A 15,719-nucleotide genomic window follows, 5' to 3' on the forward strand; every position below is an offset into this window, starting at 1 on the left:
TTTTATATTATATTAAAAGAATAATTTTACTATATAGAGAGATGACTAGATTGAGTTATACGAGTAGATTTTAAGGTCAGAAGGAACCATGACATCATTTAGTCTGATCTCCTGTATTGTATATCATATGATGTTTCATATTTGAATAGCTTAAATATATACATTTACACTATGTTTAATATTTTAATATTAATTAAGAATCAAAACCAAGGGAATTGTAACATTTCAACTCTATTAAAACTAAATGTTTTCACAGTCCCAAATCAAATTCTTTTGGAATTTTCACTGTCACGAGAAATTTCTTAATTTTGACTTTTCGTTCCAATTTCAAAAGAATCCCGCCCCTCCCTTCACCCCACAGGTGCTGTAATTGCCCATGGAACAGAAATTCTTTATCCTGACCAGCTCTGTCTGTGGCAGAGTTGCAGAGCACTGAGACAGTCAAGCAGGTGGGCAGATCCTAAGCCATTTAGTGCCTTATAGGTAAGAAGAAACACCTTCAGCATCACCTTGAAATCAACTGGCATTGAATGTAGATGCCAGAGTACAAGTGTCACGTGTTCACAGTGAGACGTACCACTTAACAACAGAACTGTTGCCTCCTATAGGCAGCTTCAGTCTTCAGCTTGGTTTAAGTTGTAGTCCCATAACACACATATTGCAATAGTCTTGAATTAGGAGCCCACATACCAGAAAAAGGATTGAAACCTACTGGCTAGACACAAATAGGAAAAAGCCATCCTGGTCACTGGTGCTATATCCAGGGTTCTCAAACTGGGGTGTGTGATCCCTCAGGGGGTCATGAAATTATTATGTGGGGGTAGAGAGCTGTCAGCTCCACCTCCAAGCCCCACTTCACCTGCAGCATTTATAATAGTGTTAAATATATTTTTTAAAATGTATTTTTAATTTATGGGGGAGGGAGGGGGAAAAAAATCGCACTCAGAGGCTTGCTGTGTGAAAGGCAATACCAATACACCAATACAAAAAGTCACCAATACAAAAGTTTGAGAACCACTGTGCTATGTGATGGTTTAAGAGCAGCTGAGAGTCTAACAATTTGTTAACTCAAGTGACATACGATGGGCATACACCCTCAGCCAATATTTGCTATATCCCCTGTTACTTCATTTCCACTGAATGCATCCGATGAAGTGAGCTGCAGCTCACGAAAGCTTATGCTCAAATAAATTGGTTAGTCTCCAAGGTGCCACAAGTCCTCCTTTTCCTGTTACTTCATGTAACCTAACATCACCTCAGCCTTTTCTTGACTAATCCTCAGCCAAATCCATCCATGCCCCAGGCACTATCATATACTGAAAGACACTCAACTGTACCATTTGGATGGAGGAAATAAAAAGACAATGCTGAGTGTCATTGGTATATTGAAAACATTTCAACCCCTGCTTCCACTCTATGGCCCTGTATACAGACACTGAAAAGGAGGAATGAAAAGGTGGAACATTGTTCATACGACACAAGTGTCCTTGAGGCAAAAAAGCAATTACTGAAACCCACTCTCTGAGATCTCTCCAAGAGGGGTAAAAATAAGTTATCACAAGGCAGTTCAGTCTACTTCTGTTCCAGCCCGTAAACAAGTCAACAATACCTTATGATCAATGGCTCTGAAGGCAGCTGATAGATCTAATATTTTTTCCTGTATGGGTGTTCGATCTTTTTCTATAACTACAAGGAGATTTAAATTGTGCCAGGGGCTGCAATGAACCCCAGCCCTGTCCCAGATTTGAGACACACACTCTTTGTGATAGGTTTCAGAGTAACAGCCGTGTTAGTCTGTATTCACAAAAAGAAAAGGAGTACTTGTGGCATCTTAGAGACTAACCAATTTATTTGAGCATGAGCTTTCGTGAGCTACAGCTCACTTAAAGCTGGCCACTGGTCAGCTGCTGAAGCCCTGTCTCAGAAGTAGTCACAGAGGTCCCAGAAAGTGACATGACAGAATCGTAGTCTTACATATGATCTATACAAGGATGTTTTAACCTTTAAAACTAATAATTTCTTGCTTCAGGCCACTGATACTGATATTGCTCATGTCACTCACACTAGCAATTTGAAAGAAGACAGATTAAACAGCTACTATGTAATATGACTGCATATTGCAAAGTCTATTTTTCCCTCCATTCATTTGGCTTTAATTAATATAAATACTTTCATTTGTAGCAGCAAGGAGCCTCATCATGGAGATGTGGTTCTATCTGGTTATAATGATGTTAAAAAGCCAGAAACAAAAAGCAGCATTATCTGGATGAATAGACTGGCTCAATGAGCAGATATGTCATGCTGACCAATCTTACTGGTCTATGGAAGAGGAGGAGTTAATTAGTTTATTACTACAACAGACTGAAAGAAAACCTGTTGTGTTAATTGGCTTCTTGGATAAGAATCAATGTCTCATTAATCTTAACCATATCAGCCTGCTAACACTATTTAATGTCTGATGGAATAACGACAAGTGATATTACAGGGAATGCTGCATACCACATACAGAAATGCTTTCACCCCTTATTAACTCTGCTAACCACACACTACTACTTGCGCTGTGGGATTTAGAAAGTTAGAGTATCTGTGTGAGTGAGGGAAAATACACTTTCCATTTCTCTGCTATATACAGAGAAATGGAAAGTGTGTGTCTTACTGTATGCTGAAATTCCATGTGAATTTTCACACTGCCTTTCTTCTGACCAAATCCCATCCACACAACCTACAAAACATGAGTCAGAGTTTTGTTTAAAAATCAGTTATGGTAGTTATTGGGTATTTTATTATGCTGGTGTAACTGAAAGCAGAATTTGGTAGATGTTTTCTGATTACAAGGCAAGATTTAAGACAGTATTAAAAGGCCGGAAAAAAATCTTTCCCCTCCCTTTGTTATTCTGGGGTTTTTTGTTTTGTTTTTTGCTTTCTAGAAGGGCTGTCGATTAATTGCAGTTAACTCATGCAATTAACTCAGAAAATTTATTATGATTAATTGCACTTTTAAACAATAGAATACCAATTGAAATTAAATATTTTTGGATGTTTTTCTACATTTTCAAATATATTGATTTCAGTTACAACAGTGGTCACTTTATATTATTTTTTATTGCAAATATTTGAACTGTAAAATTGATAAATAAAATAAATGGTATTTCAACTCATCTCATACAAGTACTTCAGTGCAATCTCTTTATCATGAAAGTGCAACTTACAAATGTAGATTTTTTTTTGTTACATGACAACACTCAAAAACAATATAAAAATTTAGAGCCTACATCATGTTCAGCCAATCACTCATACAAACAAGTGAGTTCACCTTTTGGGGAGATAATGCTGGCCACTTCTTATTTACAATGTCACCCAAAATGAGAATAGGCATTTACATGGCACTGTTGTAGCTAGCATTGCAAGGTATTTTCATGCCAGATGCACTAAAGATTCATATGCTTCGGCCACCATTCCAGAGGACATGCTTCCATGATGATGATGCTCATGAAAAACAACATGTGTTAATTACATTTGTGACTGAATTCCTTGGGGGAGAATTCTATGTCTCCAGCTCTGTTTTACCCACATTCTGCCATATATTTCATGTTATAGCAGTCTCGGATGATGACTCAGCATGTTGTTCGTTTTAAGAACACTTTCACTACAGATTTGACAAAACAGAAAGAAGGTACCAATGAGAGATTTCTAAAGATAGCTACAGCACTCGATCCAAGGTTTAAGATTCTGAAGTGCTTTCCAAAATCTGAGAGGGAGGAGGTGTGGAACATGTTTTCAGAAGAGTTAAAACAGCAAGACTCCAATGTGGAAACTTCAGAATCTGAACCACCAAAAAAGAAAATCAACCTTTTCCTGGTGGCACCTGACTCAGATAATGAAAATGAACATGCATTTGGTCTGCACCAGTCTGGATCATTATCATCAACATGTCATCAACAGTCATCAACATGGACGCATGTCCTCTGGAAGGGTGGCTGAAGCAAGAAGGGACATATGAATCTTTAGTGCATCTGGCACATCAATATCTTGTGATGCTAGCTACAACAGTGCCATGTAAATGCCTGTTTTTACTTTCAGCTGAAACAAGAAGCAGGCAGCATTATCTCCCGTAAATGTGAGCAAACTTGTTTTTCTGAGCAATTGGCTGAACAAGAAGTAAGACAGAGTGGAGTTGTAGGCTCTAAAGTTTTACATTGTTTTATTTTTGAGTGCAGTTATTTTTTGTACATAATTCTACATTTGTAAGTTCAACTTCCATGATAAAAAACATTGCACTACAGTACTTGTATTAGGTGAATTGAGAAATACTATTTCTTTTGTTTTTACGGGGCAAATATTTGTAATAAATAATAATATAAAGTGAGTACTGTACACTTTGAATTCTATGTTGTAATTGAAATCACTGTATTTGAAAGTGTAGAAAATATCAAAAAATATTTAAATAAATGGTATTTTATTATTGTTTAACAGTGCGATTAATTGCGCGATTAATCACGATTAATTTTTTTAATCACTTGACACCCTACTTTCTAGGTATTTATACTGGGCTCATTGCTGTCGTATACAAATTAAGTTGGTCTTACCTGCAGAATTGAATAATTTACTGAGAAATACCAGATAATATATTGTGCTAATTATTTGGTAATCAAACAGTCACTGTTTTGGAAGCATGGAATGCAAATAACTGAGGAACTCGAGTCTATATGTCATCAGTGAATGACATATTGGTATACATATTAGCACTTACTGGTCCACAACATGTCAAGGATGACTGAGGTGGGAAACTTCCATAAGGGCACTTTGTACTGTGACTAAAGTTGGGTGGTGATGTTGAATTGACCAATCTACCACTTTCCACAATAAACAAGATTTCCTATGCAAAACTAATCTCACTAAAAGTGAAGTTCAACCCTGTCCAAAGGGTCAACATAAGGTTTCTGCTCCTATTTTGTGGGCTGAAATGGGTCTTGAGATCTTGTATTGGTCTTCTATATAATGGTGGAGTTCACCCCAACTGCATTGTATATTTTCACAGCTTTAAGTGCTTCCAATGTCTATAGCCATTGTAATATAGCCCACTTGTCCAAAGCTCATTGGAATTATCTGGCTTTGAGAGGCTTTATTCCAATTAGATCATAACACATTTATGTTCCTGCCATTTGGTCTCACAGTTCTCCTCAAGTTATGACAATTGCACATAGTTCATCATTGTGGTTGTAATTGTAGCCAAGAGCCACGTTATTGTGAATGATTGTTGTTTGACAAATTGTGCTGTCACCTTTTATTGAATTATTGTCTCAGATTTTGAAAAAAACACCCACACCAGGCTCTACCCTTTCTGGCATACAGCTGTCCCTCAGAAATGTAGTTCTCTGTGAAAGCTGGTATGACTGGCTTTGAATGCTGACTGTCTAATTGCTCTCATATCCACCTGCCACACAATAAATGCAATATATTTAAGAAAACCGAACACTTATGAAACCTATTCACTACAAAACCATACTTATCTGTACTCTGATGCTAATAATGTGCTATATAAAGTAATATGTTATAACAGAAAAGGAAAACTGAACCAAGTTTCAAAGAATATAAACAAGAGAACCAATACAGACATGCCAAACAAAATTTATACTGAATTGTAAGTGATAACCAGGTTCATAGCTAAAATAAAAAACACTAGAGCCCTGATCCTGCAATTTATTCCACACTGATGCCTCCCTAAGCCTGTATGGAGTCCTGCTGATTTCAGTTAGGGTTCAGCAGGGACACAAGAGTCCATCTGAACAGAATAACTTGCAGGATTGGGGCCTGATTTCCCCTGCCCTCAATCCATGCACTGAGAATGCACTACACTTAATCTGATAATGAATCCACAACAAATGTTCTCTGGCAAATGCCTATCAGAGTCCACAATCGAGCCTTACTTGGAAGGAAGTCACAAACATGCTTGGAAGTAGTACAGGGAAGAACATTCCTCTCTCAAGAAGTCCTTCCCTCTAATCTATTGTAGAAGACTATGTGCAAGGATGGCCAAAAGTTCCAAACATCAGTTCTGATTAGACGGGGGTGAGCTGGCTTTTCCTTTACCCACAAATAAGAGTTTGCTTTCCAGCATCACCTAGAGAGCCCCAACCAAGATTAAGACCCTATTTCCTAGGCACTATAGAAACAGTGAATAAGAGTACCTGCCCTGAAGAGTTTACAATTTAAAAAATAAAAGGGGAGGAAGGGGAAGCAGAGGCAGAGAGAGGTAAAGTGACCAAGGTCACCCAGCAGCTCCGTGCAGATCCAGAAATATAACCCAGATCTCCTGACTCCCAGTCCAGTGCCTCATCCATATTACCTCCCCCAATTTCTGCCTCTTCTATTGCAATATTGATAACATTCACAAGATTTTCTTTGTGTTTTAAGCATCTGACGCTAAAAATTATGTAGATAATATGTTTCAGTTTTCAGCATTCAAGGCAGACAGGAGAGGGGTAGTGGGAGAAACTTTCAGCAGATCTGTTCACAAGATTGCTCAATTAAAGAGAGCTGCCAGAGCAGAGAAATAGTGACTATCTGAAATAGCTTTGGGATGAACTGTAATTAACGGGGCAGAGTGTCCTAAGAGCTATTTCATAGACTCATAGAATCTTAGAATATCAGGGTTGGAAGGGACCTCAGGAGTTCAATCCCCTGCTCAAAGCAGGACCAATCCCCAACTAAATCATCCCAGCCAGGGCTTTGTCAAGCCTGATCTTAAAAACTTCAAAGGAAGGAGATTCCACCACCTCCCTAGGTAACGTATTCCAGTGCTTCACCACCCTCCTAGTGAAAAAGTTTTTCCCAATATCCAACCTAAACCTTCCCCACTGCTTGAGACCATTACTCCTCGTTCTGTCATCTTCTACCACTGAACACAGTCTAGATCCATCCTCTTTGGAACCCCCTTTCAGGTAGTTGAAAGCAGCTATCAAATCTCCCGTCATTCTTCTCTTCCACAGACTAAACAATCCCAGTTCCCTCAGCCTCTCCTCATAAGTCATGCGTTCCAGTCTCCTAATCATTTTTGTTGCCCTCCGCTGGATGGTTTCCAATTTTTTCACATCCTTCTTGTAGTGTGGAGCCCAAAACTGGACACAGTACTCCAGATGAGGCCTCACCAATGTCGAATAGAGGGGAACGATCACGTCCCTCAATCTGCTGGCAATGCCCCTACTTATAAAGCCCAAAATGTCATTGGCCTTCTTGGCAACAAGGGCACATTGTTGATTCATATCCAGTTTCTCGTCCACTGTAATCTCCTTTCAGGTAAGTTTACAAGTTCTTAATCCCCACCCTTTGCCCTTTCCAAACAGTCTAGAAATCACGCTAGACTAAAAACCTCCCATTAAGTTCAGGCCACAATGACCAATGGAAAAAAAAATCAAGCCAAATTAAATACCTCCATAAACTGAACCCTGGGGTTCCTCTATTTAATAAATCAATTCTCTCAGTATATCAATATGTATTTTTGGATTCAAAAATCTTCTGTTTGTGGTGTTTTTCCCCCTTTCTCCACAGTATATAATTCAGTATAGCATTCACAGTGTAGCCTACACAATATGTTAAGCAGACATTAGGCTTTGGCCTAATGTTAGTCTAAGTGTAGAGGAGTATGGAATTGAGTCTGCTAGTGTGAGTAGAAGTTACAGAATTTGGAGACAGCAAGGCGGGAAAATAGAAGGTAGCAAGGACATGACCCAAGGCTGTGCTATGGCAATGTTTTGGTTATAATTGGTTTTAGCAGGGTTTTTAATAAGGGTTTTGAGACTTTTGGAATGTTCCATTAAAATGCTATCTATATGGATAGCATGGGGCAGATGTTAATTTAAATAATGTGAATGTAAAGAACAATAAGGAGGTGACAAATATAATTATGATAAGGGGTAGTTTAATGCTAATTGGTATTATAATCGGTTATAAAAGGAGTAGCCCTTACTAAATTGTAAGAGAGTGCCAATTAATATCAAAAAGACATAATTAGTTTCCAGCATTAAAAGGCTGTACTTCGCTCTGCTGTCAGTGGACTAATGATCAATTGATACACTATTTCATCTTTGAGTCTAAGTCTGACTGTGGTATCCTGCAATTACCACTTGTACAAATGTTTGCTTAACTAATCATTTTCCTTTTTAATAAAGTTTGGTTTTATTATCCAAACCTAGTGATCCTCTATGAAATAGATTTTCTGTAACCAACCTAGAGGCTTGAACCTGAAAACTAAGGTGGGCTTTATTGCACCCTTATCTTTAAGAATTTAATATTAACTGGGAACATTTTAACATAAACGTTACAAAATATTATGCTGTAATAATCTACCACTAGTGTTGCAAAGTAGTAGATTGCTTAAATCAGCCTCTATATCAGACAACTGGAAGACAGTTAATATAACACAGATTTTTAAAAAAGGCTCCAGAGGCAATCCTGGCAATTCCAGGCTGATAAACCTAACTTCAGTACCATGCAAATTGTTAAACTAAAGAAGAGGACAGAATTATCCGACATATATGAACACAATATGTTGGGGAAGAGTCAGCCTGGCTTTTGTAAAGGGAACTCATGACTCACCAATACACTTTGGATGTCAAACAAACATGGACAAGGGTGATCCGGTCATGATAGTGTACTTGGACTTTCAGAAAGCCTTTAACAAGGTCCCTCATCACAGCAAGCAGTCATGGAGTAAGTCATGGATAAGTAACTGGATAAAAGATAGGGAACAAAAGATAGAAATGAAGGGTCAGTTTTCATAGTTGAGAGGTAAATAGCACGGTCCCCCAAAGATCTGTATTGGGACCAGTGCTGTTCAACATACTCATAAATGATCTGGAAAAAGGGGTAAACAGTGAGGTGGCAAAGCTTTTAGACAATACAAAATGACCCAAGATAGTTAAGCCCAAAGCTGCCTTCGAAGAGATACAAAGGGATCTCACAAAACTGGGTGACTGGGCAACAAATAGGTAGATACATTTGATCGTGATAAGTGCAAAGTAATGCACACTGGAAAACAACCATACATACAAAATGATGGAGTCATTAGCTGTTACCATTCAAGAAAGAGATCTTGGAGTCGGTGACTATTTCTCTGAAAACATCTGCTCAGTGTTATTTACCCCTTCAAATAATCAAATGAAATTGATGGGCAGCAGATTTAAAACAAACATAAGGATGTACTTCACACAACTCACAATCAACTTGTGCAACTCACTGCCAAGGCACATAGTGAAGGCCAAAAGCATGCAGAAAACAGAACAAAACAAAACAGGTAGTTTAGCAGCTGGAAACAAGGAGGAGTGTGAGTGATAAACAATCACATTGATAAGAGAAGAAAGCAACAGGGAGCCAAAAATAGGATCCTGCTGTTACATAAAGTAGCTATTCTATATTTTGATATTTCAGCATCATTTGCAATTTTAGAATAAACTAATTATATCCCTGAACACAGCACAAACATAGTCATCCCTGTGGACTGCAGTACTTGTCGGCACTACAGCCCAGGTTTTTAAAAAGGTATTTTGGCATTAGTGTCCTAAGTGTTGCAATGCCTATCTGATTAGCAGACTAAACCTTATTTTCAAAAAGGATTTAGGTAGTTAGGAGCCAAAAATCTCATTAATTGCCTAAATCACTTTTGAAAATGAGATTTAGTCCCCTAAATCAGTTAGGCATTGCAACACTGAGCAGAACAATGCCTAAATACCTTTAAAAACCTGGGACTAGATCTCATCTAACACTAAATCTAGACTTATCTAGAGTAAAACAAAGGTAAGTCTCTCAAGCAACATGTTTTTGAAATATGGCTGTACAGAAAATGTTCTTCTATTTAATTCACCTCTCAGAAATTACTTGTTTAATTAGCATCAAAATGTCCCCCAAATGTGTAGCAGTTACTGTATCCCTGCCAAGTCCTGCATCCAAATGGGTGCTGGCCTTGTCCCCAGCTCAACCATCTGTCTCCTGCATCTTTCAAGATTCAGGATCTCTCTCAGCCTGCTCTTCATCTTTCTCAGTGGATTCATCATTAATTATGTCTGCCCCGTTGGGCAAAGGTATACCATGTCCCATTGCAATGCTGTGAAGCATACAACATATTAGGAATATTCTGTTAACCTTTTCAAGTGTATTTTGTAATATGCCACCAGCAAGATACAGACACTTGTGTCTTATTGTCAGAAGACCAAATACCCTCTCTGGCCACACTTGTGCATCTGAAGGCACCAATATACTCATGTTTCAGAGTAAACAGCCGTGTTAGTCTGTATTCGCAAAAAGAAAAGGAGTACTTGTGGCACCTTAGAGACTAACCAATTTATTTGAGCATAAGCTTTCGTGAGCTACAGCTCAAGTGAGCTGTAGCTCACGAAAGCTTATGCTCAAATAAATTGGTTAGTCTCTAAGGTGCCACAAGTACTCCTTTTCTTTTTGCGAATATACTCATGGTACGTGTTTAAGGACTCATGAAGGTCATGACAAGCCAGGGTCTCTGTGTGTCTCTTGAGAAAAGCAAGCAGATAACTGGTCACCACCACAACAGCATATTAGACAAAATGATCCTGTTAAGTGCTCAAGTGATTTAAGTGCAACTAACAAGCTGTTCCGGGAAATCCTTTGATCACTTAAACTATGTGCCAAAACCCTTTTATAGTATGCAGGTCTCTTGTACCTATAAAAAAGTTAGAAAATTCCAGCTTACTACCCCCTTCTTTAGGGTCCAGCTCTTTGAACAGAAGGTGGTTGGTTGTGTACTCTCCATTTTTGTGGGGAATTTGCTCAAGACAAGCGATTGTGAAGGACACCCTATGCACAGTGTTTTACTGTTGGATAATGGACTGGTAGAGAGTCCAGTTATTGATCTTGAGCAAGTTGCAGCTACAATTTAACCAAACATCAGATCTATGTTGATTCTTCATTTATCTTTCTTCTGGTGGAATCATTATTGCCCATTTTTACTTGTCAAACAGGAATCACTATATATGTTAGAATAGTAGAATGCTGTAGCCAATATTGTATTTTTATGTGACTTGCCTTAAAGAGTAGAACATTCATTTTTCATATATGCACACACAGAGCTATCTGCAGTCTGGCAGCTTTTAATTCTAATGGCAGTTTAATTTTTTCAAATCATATATATGTGTGATAATTTATCAAATTATCAAATTTGATAAACACATCAAATTCCATTGAGACAAATAGATTTCTTTTAAATATTCAGTATCTGGGTGTGTTTAAATGCTTTATTAGCTTTAGCAGTAAAATACATTGTGGGTACAAAATCACTTGCATAAAGAGCTATATAAATGGAAGACCAGACGTTAAAACATGACCATATTTTATTTGACTAGTAAAATGCTTGGTTAGGAAACTTAACCCACAAAACTAGAACTTCAGAGAAGTAGGAGAAGATACTGACCTTGTCCAATGCAGATAAAAGCAAAAAAAATAAATAAAAAATAAAAATCAACCAAGCAACCCCCACACACTTCCACCTTCTGTAAGCAGATCTTCAAAAAAAGGTCAGAATTCATTTGCACACAATAATTAGGCCACATACACCTGGGAAAAAAAATCTAGTTGCTTTCAGCCTTTTACTTCTAATTTGTATTTATTTTTTGGCAAATAAAAAACTCCAGTATATATGCAAGCCCAGTATTTTAAATGCAAGATGCAGAGAAAAATCTGTATTAGGTTCTACAAATCATGTTCATTAAAATAGTTTCTCAGGCTGGATTCTGCAAGGTACAACGTTCCCCATAAGAGGAGCTGAGTACCCTTGTCTCCCACTGACTCCAGTGAGATCTGAGGATGCTCAGGGTCTAACAGAATCAAGCCCTTAGTGACTGAGCAGATGCTTCAGGGATCGATATTAGATGAAGCAAAGGGTAACCACGCTGTTGAATATTCAAAATATTTTGTAAAAATTGCACCAGAAAAGGTTTGCAGGACAGCACTCATTATTTATCGTTAGCATTGGGAATCTAGATTTCCAGCTGCTACCCACTAATGCACATGCCCTACTGGTTAGAGCCAGACTGTCCTTATGTCTATAGATTAATTGAAAAATTTAGCACATAATCTGGAATAATAATCACCTAAGAAGTATGACCTATCACTTACCTGGGTAAGCAGGTTGCAATTGCAATTTAGTGCAGATAAGTGGAAAGTAAATACAAAGTACCAAGTAGGAGTTTTTTAAAGAGGAATTGTATACTTTTGCACTTATCAGAAAAGTTACCTTTTATTAATACATATCTGCAGTGCATGAGACAAATACATGTGCTAGAACCCATACCAGAAATTTTCCCCGTCTTTAAAGTCAGGTGGACAGTATTGTAGGGATGGGTCGAACCTTTCAAAGATAATTCAGGTGAAATATACCTGAGCACACTAACAAAAGGCACCATTTTAAAATCTACCATGTCACAATACTACTTAATATGGTACCAAATATGAAATAAAGTGAAATTGTGGAACGATGACTTAAAAAAAAAATTGAGACTTTGTCATAAGTAACTCATCATATCCTTAACCAAGCACTGATCCTGCATTGAGAGCCTACGCAGAACTCCACTGACTTCAGAGGGTTTCTGCATGTGCACAGTGCTCCTTGCAGAATCAGGAATTTATATAGTGTTCCAAGGGAAAGAGCAGAAATTCCACCCGTGGAGACATTTAAAAATAAATTGGAAAGTACAAGTTGAAGCTACCTTGCTACTATAAACCTGAGCCTCAACCCTGGCCTTCCTCAAAAAGGAACCACTTCCCTTATCTGAGAGTCAGGAGAGCTGGGTTTAGTTCACAGTTCTGCTATAGAGTTCCTGTGTGACATGGTCCTGTCTCAATGGTGGGAGCTGGACTAGATGACCTCTTGAGATTCCTTCCAATCCTACATTTCTATGATTCTATGATTTTGGGCAATTCACCGATAGCCAGATTTTCAAGAGTGCTCAGCACCTGCAACCTGGGCCAGGTTTTGCATAGAGCTCAGCTTCCATTTAGGCAGCAAAAATAAGTGGCCAGATTTTCAGAGAGTTCACTCTGCACATTGTGTGCAAATCAGGCCATGTGTCAAAATGAGACTTTCTGGATGACGAGTACTTCTGAAAATCTGTCCTCAATTGCAAGTACTGAGAACTTGAAAATCTGGCCCTGAGCTCATTTGTAAGTCTGGGCCCAAAATTTCTGTGTTTCAGTTTCCTAATTGTAAAATGAGGCCAATAGTAATATTATACCTCAAAGGAGTGTTGTGAAGATGAATTCACTTGGATATGGTGGCGATGAATCTATATAACTATTACCTTAATGTCACACTGAAAATTTGTAAAGATATACATTAGTCAAAATAAATTACTAGGGGATTATTAAATCCTATTTCCTATTCAAAGAATCCATTTACAACATATTATAACACTAAACTACTACAATACTAAAAAAAAATCCATACTAGTTGCTACAATATACAGTTATGATACAGCAGGTAAAAATAAAACCTTGTTTGGACTACATACACTTATAAAAATCTACAACACTATGTCAACATATTTCATCACCAGATTAATAATTCCAATTCCATTAATAAAAATATTTACTCTTCCAACACATTGCACTACTTAGAAGTCTGACATAATTCAAGGCACACTGGGACTATATCCCTTTCATAATGTTTACATGCAGTTAAACTATATGCAATAATAGATGAGTGTTCTTTTTATTTAATGATAATTTGTTTTTATGACTGTTGTGCAACACCCAGAATGCTTTTGTGGGGCAGGCAAGTGCTTTATAAATAAAAATTAATACATCAACAGCATATTTCAAGTACTGAAATCAAGTGAAATTTATGGGTGATGAGAAGTGGGTGGTATGAGTGGTGAAGGATTACATGGCTGAGGAGTACTGACTAGGTACCTTAACTGTTCATTTTCAGAGCTTTTAATGTTTGAGTTTTTTAGGATGTGATTTTTTTTTAAAATGCAAGATGGAAATTGTCATAAAAATAAAGGTAAACTTTCTGTATACAGTGCTATAAAATCCCTCCTGGCCAGAGGCAAAACCCTTTCACCTGCAAAGGGTTAAGAAGCTAAGATAACCTGGCAGGCACCTGACCAAAATGACCAATGAGGAGACAAGATACTTTCAAAGCTGGAGGTGGGGGAGGAGGAAGGGTCTGTCTGTCTGATGCTTTTGCCGGGGAACAGATCAGGAATGCAGTCTCAGAAACTTTGTTAATTTACAGGTTTCAGAGGAACAGCCGTGTTAGTCTGTATTCGCAAAAAGAAAAGGAGTACTTGTGGCACCTTAGAGACTAACCAATTTATTTGAGCATGAGAGCTCATGCTCAAATAAATTGGTTAGTCTCTAAGGTGCCACAAGTACTCCTTTTCTTTTTGTTAATTTAGTAAGTAATCTAGCTAGAAATGTGTTAGATTTCCTTTTGTTAAATGGCTGGTAAAATAAGCTGTGCTGAATGGAATGTATATTCCTGTTTGTGTCTTTTTGTAACTTAAGGTTTTGCCTAGAGGGATTCTGTATGTTTTGAATCTGATTACCCTGTAAGATATTTACCATCCTGATTTTACAGAGGTGATTGTCTTACCTTTTCTTTAATTAAAATTCTTCTTTTAAGAACCTGATTGATTTTTCATTGTTCTTAAGATACAAGGGTCTGTGTTCACCTGTACAAATTGGTGAGGATTTTTATCAAGCCTTCCCCAGGAAAGGGGGTGTAGGGCTTGGGGGGATATTTTGGGGGAAGACATCTCCAAGTGGGCTCTTTCCCTGTTCTTTGTTTAAGATGCTTGGTGGTGGCAGCATAGGGTTCAAAGACAAGGCAAAGTTTGTACCTTGGGGAAGTTTTTAACCTAAGCTGGTAAGAATAAGCTTAGGGGGTCTTTCATGCAGGTCCCCACATCTGTACCCTAGAGTTCAGAGTGGGGAAGGAACCTTGACAGAAATAATTTAAAAACATTTCCTACCTTTACTATTTTTTTAAGTTCCTTTTCTGCTGGAAAGATTAGAGGGATGGGACTGCTTGACCTAATAGTTTTTAATCTTCTTATTTTATGGTTCTATGAAGCTATGATTGGCTAGATGGGGTAAAGTTTGTAAAGTACACTCTTCTCAAATAATGGAAAAGTTAGTGGAAATAAAATTTAAATTTGAAAAGGAAACTACATACAAATTACACTCAGAGAAAGTAACTCCTTTAACATGGATGAATGTTTCCAAATAGAAAAGGCAGAATGATCCTTGCACCAAAGAGCTCACACAAACTAAAGACACAAAGAAACACCAGAAAGCAGCTAGAAGGAATTGGCACAACACATATTTGACAAAGAAAAATATCAAGTCTATTTTAACTGGGTCTTATATCCCTGCCTAATAAGTTTGCCTGACACACCCCATTGGACGACTGTTTTTCAGTTGCTTATAACTTTGCCAAACTAATGGTTGAGGCTGACATTTTACCTGCTGGCTGTCTGCCTCAGGCTGAATGTTCTGGAAAATTTCAGCCAAAACAGTTCAACTATTTCTGAGAAAGAGGCTATGGAAATACATTGTTTTGCCCTTGTTAAAAATATTTGGTGAGCTTTCGTTTGAGAGGGTCTAATGCCCCCATGTTTTGGAGTAAGCACTTGAGGAAGAGTGGCCTTTGCATCAGGGATGTGCTTCTTCTCAGAGGCAAAATCTGGTCC

This window comes from Lepidochelys kempii, chromosome 5 (genome assembly GCF_965140265.1).
Source record: "Lepidochelys kempii isolate rLepKem1 chromosome 5, rLepKem1.hap2, whole genome shotgun sequence".
NCBI lineage: Eukaryota > Metazoa > Chordata > Testudines > Cheloniidae > Lepidochelys > Lepidochelys kempii.